Source organism: Phodopus roborovskii, unplaced genomic scaffold, assembly GCF_943737965.1.
Source record: "Phodopus roborovskii unplaced genomic scaffold, PHOROB, whole genome shotgun sequence".
In the NCBI taxonomy this organism is placed as follows: Eukaryota; Metazoa; Chordata; class Mammalia; order Rodentia; family Cricetidae; genus Phodopus; species Phodopus roborovskii.
In genome coordinates, this window is record NW_026126511.1 from 56,410,851 (window position 1) to 56,419,846 (window position 8,996).

Below are 8,996 nucleotides of genomic sequence, written 5' to 3' on the forward strand. Positions count from 1 at the left end.
CATGCTTCATTTCAGAACTCACAATTCTCTCTTCCATCAGCCTTTGTTTTATGTGAGTTAATAGTTCCCGAAGATGGTTGCCATATTATGTCAACCCATATGCTTCCCATATGCTGTCATCTGAATGTGAAATGTCCCTTCAGGCTTATGTGTTTAAATATTTGGTCCCCAGCTGGTGGCACTGTTTTGGTAGGCTGTGGGACCTTCAAGAATGAAAGCCTGGCTGGAGGAAGTAGGTCACTGGGGTTGAACAGACAGCCTACACATTGTTCTAGCCTGAGCCTCTATTTTCCACCCTGCTGAGATGTGAGCAGGAAGTTGCTGTCTGCTCTCCACTGCCATGAAGCGTCCTCTGCAATGTTTTTACCATCATGAGGGATGTGTTCCATTTAAATTGTGAGCCCAAATGAAACATTCCTGATGTTGCCTCTCACCAAGTAGTTGTTCACAGCTATGAGAAAAGGAATTAGGAAAATTGATATAGAAACTAGTCATTGCTGTGGCAAACCTGATTACATAGTTCATAGTCCTGAACTAGTATGTGGGGGAATATAAAAGAGTTTGTAACTATGAGCTATAGAAACCCTAAAATGCTATAAGTAGAGCTTTAATGGGTCATGCTGGTGGGTTTGAGGAAGACTAGAATATGAACAGAAATATGGAAAATAAAAACTTAGGGGTTTTAGAGGAGAACAGGACTCTATCAGGTAACCTTTGGATTCATTGACCTGGGGATTAGGGGAATTTCAAAATTGTTACTAACGATTGCCCACAAGGAGAGTTGTGGCAAGAAGATGTTATTTACCAAATTAGTTATTGCCTGACCACCCAGATGGGGTCACTTTGACGGGGTGGGCACAGTTTGAGTGCTCCTTGGAACTGTTTATGGTTCCTTGGCTGGAGCAGAATCAGCTTGTGCCAAGCAGGGAATTTCTCAAGGAGGCTTTTTCTGTGGATGGATTTAACTCCATCCTCTCCAATTTACCTTACTTTTCACAACTTTCTGTTCAGATTTATTCCTCAGATGATAACTTTAACTGACTTATTTTACAAGGCTTCCAGGTGCTGTGCAGGCATCTGATGTAACAAACAGCTAATTCATTACCCTTTCCTGCTACAGAACTCTGGTACATGGCCCAGCCAGCTGTACAATAGTGGCATTTAACTCATGTTAATCTTGATGTAAAACTTTTCCTCATGCAACTTTGTCTCTTAACATTCCCCCACAAAGCTGTACAGTTATTACCTTCTAACTTACGTTCTGGCCAATTTATCTTCGTCAACTGTTAAGTTTTATCACAGCCCCTTGGGTGGGCCCCCTTCTGAGACACTCTAAGTGATTGTCCCCTGGGTCACACTTCCATCAGCCTTGAAGCAGTTGCTGAGAGAGCAACACCTCCAAACCCATAAAAACCAGTCTGGATGACCTCTACAAGGGAACTAATGGACCATGGGCCACCCAGCTCAGCCTTCTTCCTGCTACTCTGGACATTGTTTTGAGGACTCGGGACTAAAGCAGCTGCATTGAAGCCTCCTTTACTTCAGTTAACCTCTCTGTCTCACCAGCTCAGATCAGCTTAACATACTTCCTGGACTGCTAAAGTCAATTAAAAATAAATAGATTAATTGATTATTTAATTAATTACATTAAAAAGGCGTGTGAATCTGACTGCTGCTAAAGGTGGGATTTGTGCTCTCTTCAGTGAGAGTGCTGCTTCCAGGCCAACAAACCCTAACTGGTATGAAACAGGTCCTAGAGATGGGGATGAGAAAAAAATTCAACCATGAGCCTCCTCCTGTGTATGGGCTTCTGGTTCCCTCCCCTTGATCACTCTTTCCTCCTTATTATCCATATGCTTATGTTTGTACCCTGTCTTTTAAATGTTTTACTTGCTGGACTTCATCCTATACCCCACCCCCACCCCCAAAAATGCTCCACCAACCCTTCCAATAGCTGTTGCCTATGACAACTCCATTTGTTCCTGATACATCTGCAAAAGGCATCTTTCAGATGCTATGGAGAAACTCTAGCTGAAAGGGATCTTCATCCCTTTCATCCCAGGACAGGTAGAGCTCTTTACATTGCTTTTATTTCTCTCCCATTGCCTTTCTTTGATGCTCTGTAGTTCTCTGCCACTTCTGCCTGCTCATTTTGGTGCAACAGTCCTAGCAATGGGACCAGTCACTGTCACCCTGAGTCAGCTCTGTGCCTACCTTCTGCCACCTCTGTTTGTTCCCATCCCTCAAACTATCTGGGAAATCTCTCAGTTTTACTCTGTAACCAAATCATCTGCTTCCAGCACCTAATAGTTGTTTCCCAAATCTCTTTAGGAATACAAAACAGCAATCACCTGATCAATTGCAGCCAATCAAGTTAAGACCAGAGGACACACTCCTAAATGGACTCAGATCAACCCCTTCTGACAAAGACATCAACAGAAAACAGCTCTAACACCCCCACCCTGCATTTTTATATGTTCTCAACACATGGGAGACAAAGATGCCCCCTCATCAGGAATAAACACAGTCCTCCCCAAGGTCTGACCAAACCTCTCTCTACAGCTGCCTTTCAATAATTTAACATGCCACACCATGACTCATCCTGGAATTCTCTTCCAAGGTGCAAGTCAAGGTCCCTGCTGAATAGATCCACCTCAGGCTTTGAGGGACTCCCTCATAATCTGTAGTTGGCAATATCAAGTTGTATTCCTTGCTGGCTGTGACAGCAGAGGATACCAATAACATGACATAGTGATGTTTGATAAGGCTTGTAGGGACAAGCCCTGGAGCATGTCCCTTTAAAAAGTATTACTTCTATTTTTATTCCTCTCTTATTGTTTGAAATTTTAAAATTTTAATTAGCAAGTCACAGATTTCCTTATGGAATTCCATATGAACTACTTTCATTGATCTTCCTTTCTCACCCAGTCCTCTACCTCATCTTCTTGTACTACGTCTTGCTGCCTGCACTACATCCTGTCCTGGATTGATAGCTTCCTCGTAACTATGACTTTTCTCTACAGTGCATCATCTCTCCTCTGAAGTGGACACCACCCTGGCAAGCATGGGGTCATATGCCTTTGTTTAAAGGACGGAATTGAGAAAAGAAACTCCATTTTGTAAACCTCAAAATAAACAACCATCACACAAAGAAACCCCAGTAAATTCTAGAGCTGAAATGCTGCGCTCCACAGAATCTCAATTTATCTTCACAATGACTGGCTAAGGGGTTGGGTCGGGGTGCTCTATTCATTTAAAACAAGTAGGATTTCCTGTACATTTCTTTTAGAATCTCTGCACTAATGGGATAGACTAGTGGGACAAATATATCAATATGTCAGTGGAAAGATCAGAAAGTAGGAATGGCACCCTAAGAGAAAGGAGCCTCTTGAGAAAACTGGTCTGAAGTAGGAAAATTAGCATCTATGAAACAACAAAGCCAAACAGAACAAACTGCAGAGCAGGTCAAGACTGGCTGGCAGCCGCTCTACCAAGCGGCTCTTGGAAAACAAATGGTGGTTTGCTTTCCCTTTTCATTGTAAAGAGATAATTTTTTAAAGGGTAAAATCATATAAAGTAAACAAATGTTAGAGGTTTTATTTAAGCTTGTAATTTGGGGAGGGAACCGGTTTTTCTAACCGGTTAAAGGAGCCTGGAAGCACAAGTTTATCTAGAATCCAGGAATGTCACCTGATGGTGCCCAGGAGGCAGAACTAACTGCCTTTTCCAGGGAGGGGAGTCTCTCCCATGGACTGCATCTGCAGACGAAAACTGCTTCTCGTGCCTTTTGTTCTTACACTCTGTAGTAAAACAGAATGCAGCCCCTGTTGGGTCGTTTTTCCCATCCAAAGGCAACACCTTCTTGCTACTCCCTCCCCTGATTCACTCACTAAGCCACTGACCTCCAGAGCGATGTGGTTGATGGGGCCTGTTGTAGGCATTAGATATTTAATAACAAATATTGCCAGGTGGTGGTGGCATGGGTTAAGGTAAAAGCCTCACCCCAGCCCCTGCCATCCATACACCCAAAGAGTCTGGGATGTTATAGTGGAAATTCCACCCAAGCCCCCTCCCTCATCTCCCTCCAAACCCTGCTGTATCTCTGAAAGCTGCCAAATGATGAACCCTCCCCCAGAGATGCTCAAGACCACTCCCACAGGATATTTAAACTGCTTCCCCAGAAAACAGACTTGTGGTCCTGTCTGCCCCCCATCCCCTCCTGTTTCCCTTTCCCGTGTACTCTCTGGGGTACTGGAAGGCCACCCCGGATCGCTGCATCCATTAAACGTAGGCTTTTTCTAATTCGGTTTGGTTTTGTCTGATTTGGATTGCTGTATCAGGGGAGAGGCTTACTCGGGTGTAGAAACGTTTCAGCACCTTTAATCCCAGCGCTTGGGTGACACAGGCATCCAGTCTCTGAGTTCGAGGCCAGCCTGGTTTACAGGGCAAGTTCTAAAACAGTCAGGACTACACAGAAAAAATCCTGTCTTGAAAAACAACAACAACAAAAAAATACTGATTGTCATTGTCCTTTATTTGTTGTTGATTTTTTTTATTATTACTATTGTTATTATATTCTGCAATGTTGGGTGATGGAATCCCAGGGCTTTAAACATAATGAAATGATCTACCACTGAACTATATCCCTGAGCAGTTTTTTTTAATATAGTAAAAAAAAAAAAAAAAAGAAGAAAAAATAGAGAAGGAATGAATGAATTGTTTATATCGATCCTACATTGGTTATTGGTAAAAAGTGGGGTGATGCATAATGTTGGGGTCCACAACAAGTCCCCTAATGACCACCACCAGTCATGATGCAATCAGCTAGAGTGTTTTGTTATACCACATGCATGTGGGAACACGCATGCCTGTATAAAATGGCAACGACCTGAGAGCGATGGGTAAGCCCCTTTCAAGCACAGCTATAGGAATTTTAAAAGCAGGGTGACCATTCTCCTTAGGATTGGCCTAAGCAAGTGACAATCATATTAGTACGTTTCTATTTGGTTTGGTACAGCAGGGTGAGCCAAGGCTATAGTTTTTCCATTCTTGGGCTAGTCTGGACAAGTCCCAGACTTTGTTCTTATTTGGTTATCACCTGGTGGTGGAGTTGTCCAGTGTCAGGGGCATTGGTGATTGATTCATTGGTTTTTGTTTATGAACTGAGGCCTAGTTCTTAACTGGGTCATTAGGGGACTGTTATATTTGTCTGGTTCTCTCCCACAACAGGGAACACTGTGGAAGAGAAGGGCCTCAAGAAGTCACTGCTGCTTCTGGATTGGCTGTGTTTGTAAACAGGATACAGAAACACCAAGAAAAGGAATTGAATTAAAATGTTAACATACATTATAGATGTGAATTGGTCTTTTGATAGCAGCCTGTATTTTGGTCACAGACTGAACTCCCATTTCTCATCTGCTCTAGCCTCAGGGTTTTTCTCTTTGTTTGTTTTTTGTTTTGTTTTGTTTTTTTAAGATAGGGTTTCTTTGTATTGCTTTGGAGCTGTCCTGGAACTAGCTCTTTAAACCAGGCTGGCCTTGAACTCACAGAGATCCACCTACCTCTGCTTCCCGAGTGCTGGAACTAAAGGTGTGTGCCACCAATGCCTGGCATAGCCTCAGGGTCTTATAATTAACTTTCAGACACCTGAGAAATGTTATCATAGGCATCCACTGGAGATCCTAGTATGTACCCTCTGGATAAGGGGTGATTACTGTACTTGCCTCAGTGTCTTCTTTTTCCCCATTTGACCATAATGTGGTCAGTTAGCATAGTTGATTGCCTTGTGTGGGCGGAGCTGAATCATCTACAGGTGACCTCCCTTACACAATCCTCCTCATTGGGATCTATTTGTTCAGTTGTAGCCCTGCCCCCCACCAGGTGCCTCCCATATTGGCCTACACCTTTCACCACCAGCCTAGGCTGAGCCACAGCTAACTTGACTGAGAAACTCACTCAGTCCTGGCCCATGGAGAGCTGAAGGGATCATGACACATTACCTGGATTGGGACCCACCTTTATGAGTCAGTGTCATTAGCCTGTCTTTATGAAAGTCCAACCCATCACACTAACCTTGAGACCTTGGGTTAAGATGCTTCCTGTTCCTCCAGCTCAGATGCCTCCTGTTTCTGTTCGCCCGGGGCTTTGCTCATCTGTCCCTACCCAGAATTCTCTCTGCTCGGGACAAGTGGCTGTTTCTCATTTTCCTCTTCAGGAAGGCTTCCTGACTCATGAGCAAGTTTACATCCCCATCCCATCCCATCCCAATACAGGCTCTGCCTTGTGGTATCATTTTAATTTTCAAACCCTTTATTACAGATTCTATTCTTTTCTTTTGTCCCTTCACTGACTGGAATAACAGCTCTCTCTCTCTCTCTCTCTCTCTCTCTCTCTCTCTCTCTTTCTGTGTGTGTGTGTGTGTGTGTGTGTGTGTGTGTGTGTGTGTGTGTGGTGGGTGGGGGATATATCCTCCAGATATCCTCTAGTCTGGAGTTTGAGTCCATGGTCACGGTCTCACAATACTGGGCAAGTGTTCTTCCATTGAGCTACCCCCCCCAGTCCTGTTCTGTATTCTTAGGCTATATACAATAACACTTTCCACACTTTTCCTAAATGAGGATAAATCTCTTGAGCCAGGCTTGGTGAGTAGTACAGGTTTGTAATCACTACTATTTGGGAGATCAAAGTAGGATTCCAAGTTCAAGATCTTCCTAGACTATCAAATGAGTTCAAGGTTAGCCCAGGCAACTTAGTACAATTGTGTCTCAAAAAAAAAAAAAAAAAAAAAAAATATATATATATATATATATATATATATATATATATATATATGCTGGATTGTAACTTTTAGTATAACATATGTTTGATATTATATATTTTTTCTTTTTTTACACATCAATCCCAGTTCCCTCTCCCTCTCTTCCATGCCCCCCACACCCTCTCCCATCCCATCCCCCCCTCTATCCACAGGGAGGGTGATGCCTTCCAGGAAGGATCATCAAAATCTGTCAAGTCATTTGGAGTAGGGCTTAGGCCCTCCCTCATGTCTCTAGGTTAAGGGAGTGTCCCTCCTTGTGGAATGTGCTCCCAAAGTCCTTTTGTGCACCAGGGATACATCCTGGTTCCCCTGTCAGAGGTCCCTTAGACTGCCCAGGCCTTCTAACTGAGACCTGAGTTCAGGGGGTCTGAGTCTGTTCACTGCTGGTTTCCCAGCTCTCAGTCTGGGGTCCATGTTCAGGTCAGCTGTCTCTGTGGGTTTCTGTAGCCTGGTCTTGACCCTTTTGCTTATCATTCTTCCCACTCTGTAAGTGGATTCCAGGAGTTCTGCTCTATATTTGGCAAGATATATGTATTGTTTATAATTACTAGAGGTACTATGAATTGATACAGTTTATATGAGTATAAATTTAACACTGTGCATAAAAAGTATTTACAATGCTTTGGGGGGAGATAGCTAAGTCAAAAAAGTACTTTCCTGGCAAGCATGAGGACCTGAGTTTGGTCCTCAAATCTATATAAAAATGCAAGGCATGGGGGAATTACATGTGTTTGTAATCTCAGTGCAAGGGAGGTGGGAGACAGGAGGATTTCTAGGGATTGCTAGCAAAGGAGTCTCATTACTAGCCTATTGGTGAGCTCCAGGCCAGTGGCAGGGCCTGCTTCACAGGGAATGGATGGCTTCCAGAGAATGACACTGAGGTTGTCCTCCGTGTTCCACATGCACGAGTATGCACACAAGTGCTTACACACACAGAAACAAACAAACAAAAAAAATTGTCTTTAATCCTCTAATTTAATTTTTGAGAAATACACAAAAAACTAGTGAATGGTACTTTAAGAGATTTAAAGACAAGATGTAGACTTTTAAAGAAAAAAGTAGAAATAAATGAACTCCAAATTTAAATCCTTTCCCAGTTGATCCTACCAAGTTAAATATTAAGCTTCATATCACATGGCTTGCTGTTTTCCATCAGCCCTGGCAGAGCCAGTGTCTCAGCCAACATCACTCAGGTGGTCTGGCAGAAAACAGAGGAAGACAGGGTCTTCTAGGTGGTGCTTAGACAGCATGAGCTGCCTTTTCAGGGCTGGAACGAGGTCATTTTCATGCTGTTCATAACCCGGAAAGGATTTCTAGTTCACTGAACTACTGATAGAGATTAACTCTGTAACAATTGCTACTGTAACTAGAGATTAAAAGCAAGGGAGGAAACATTGTTGTAGCTTAACATACAATACACACTGGGCATGCCAATCTATTTATGTAAACTTCAGTGATGAGCACTGTTGCTAAAATTCCTTCTCAGGGGGGATAGGTAGCAACTTCTACCCTTCCTCCTAAAAGGCAAACCAGAGTCTGATTCCACCAACATTCACTCCAAGGAACCAATGATTTTATTTATTATTATGAATGAGAGGTTACCTACAGGAGTATGTGGTTGTTTCTCCCCCAAAAGGCTGTGCCAGAAAGTCTTTACTCAGCAGGAATGATGGCTGGCCTATAGCCACATAGATAGAAATCCCATCCCCTAGCCTTCCCTGGCTCATGTACCCTGAACACTCCGTGAGCCCACAAACTCCCATGCAATTAGGGCAGAATTGCATACAATGGGTGGGAGCAGCTAGGTACTCTGGTCTTGTAACCCTCCCTGCCCTTCTGTGAAGGGGTGTAAACAGCCAACATGCCCAGTTGGGATGATCTTAACAACCTGCACGTATGAACTCCTGAAGATAGGGATTATTTGGCTCAGGGTACAGTCACAAACAGCAGCTCTCACTTCTTTCAAGTTCCCAAAGTGTGTTCCTTGAGCACACATAGCCCTATTTCTCCTGTTCCCTTTTCCAGACCCATGGCACTTAGTCAGCAGCAAGAGCAGCAGACACCCCACCCCCACTGGAAAGGCAGCAGAACAGGGAAGACCACTGTGCAGAAAGAGTTTGAGCAAATGGCATCAGTTCCATCAAATAGGCATGTGAAAGGAAGGTTGTGAAACCAAAAC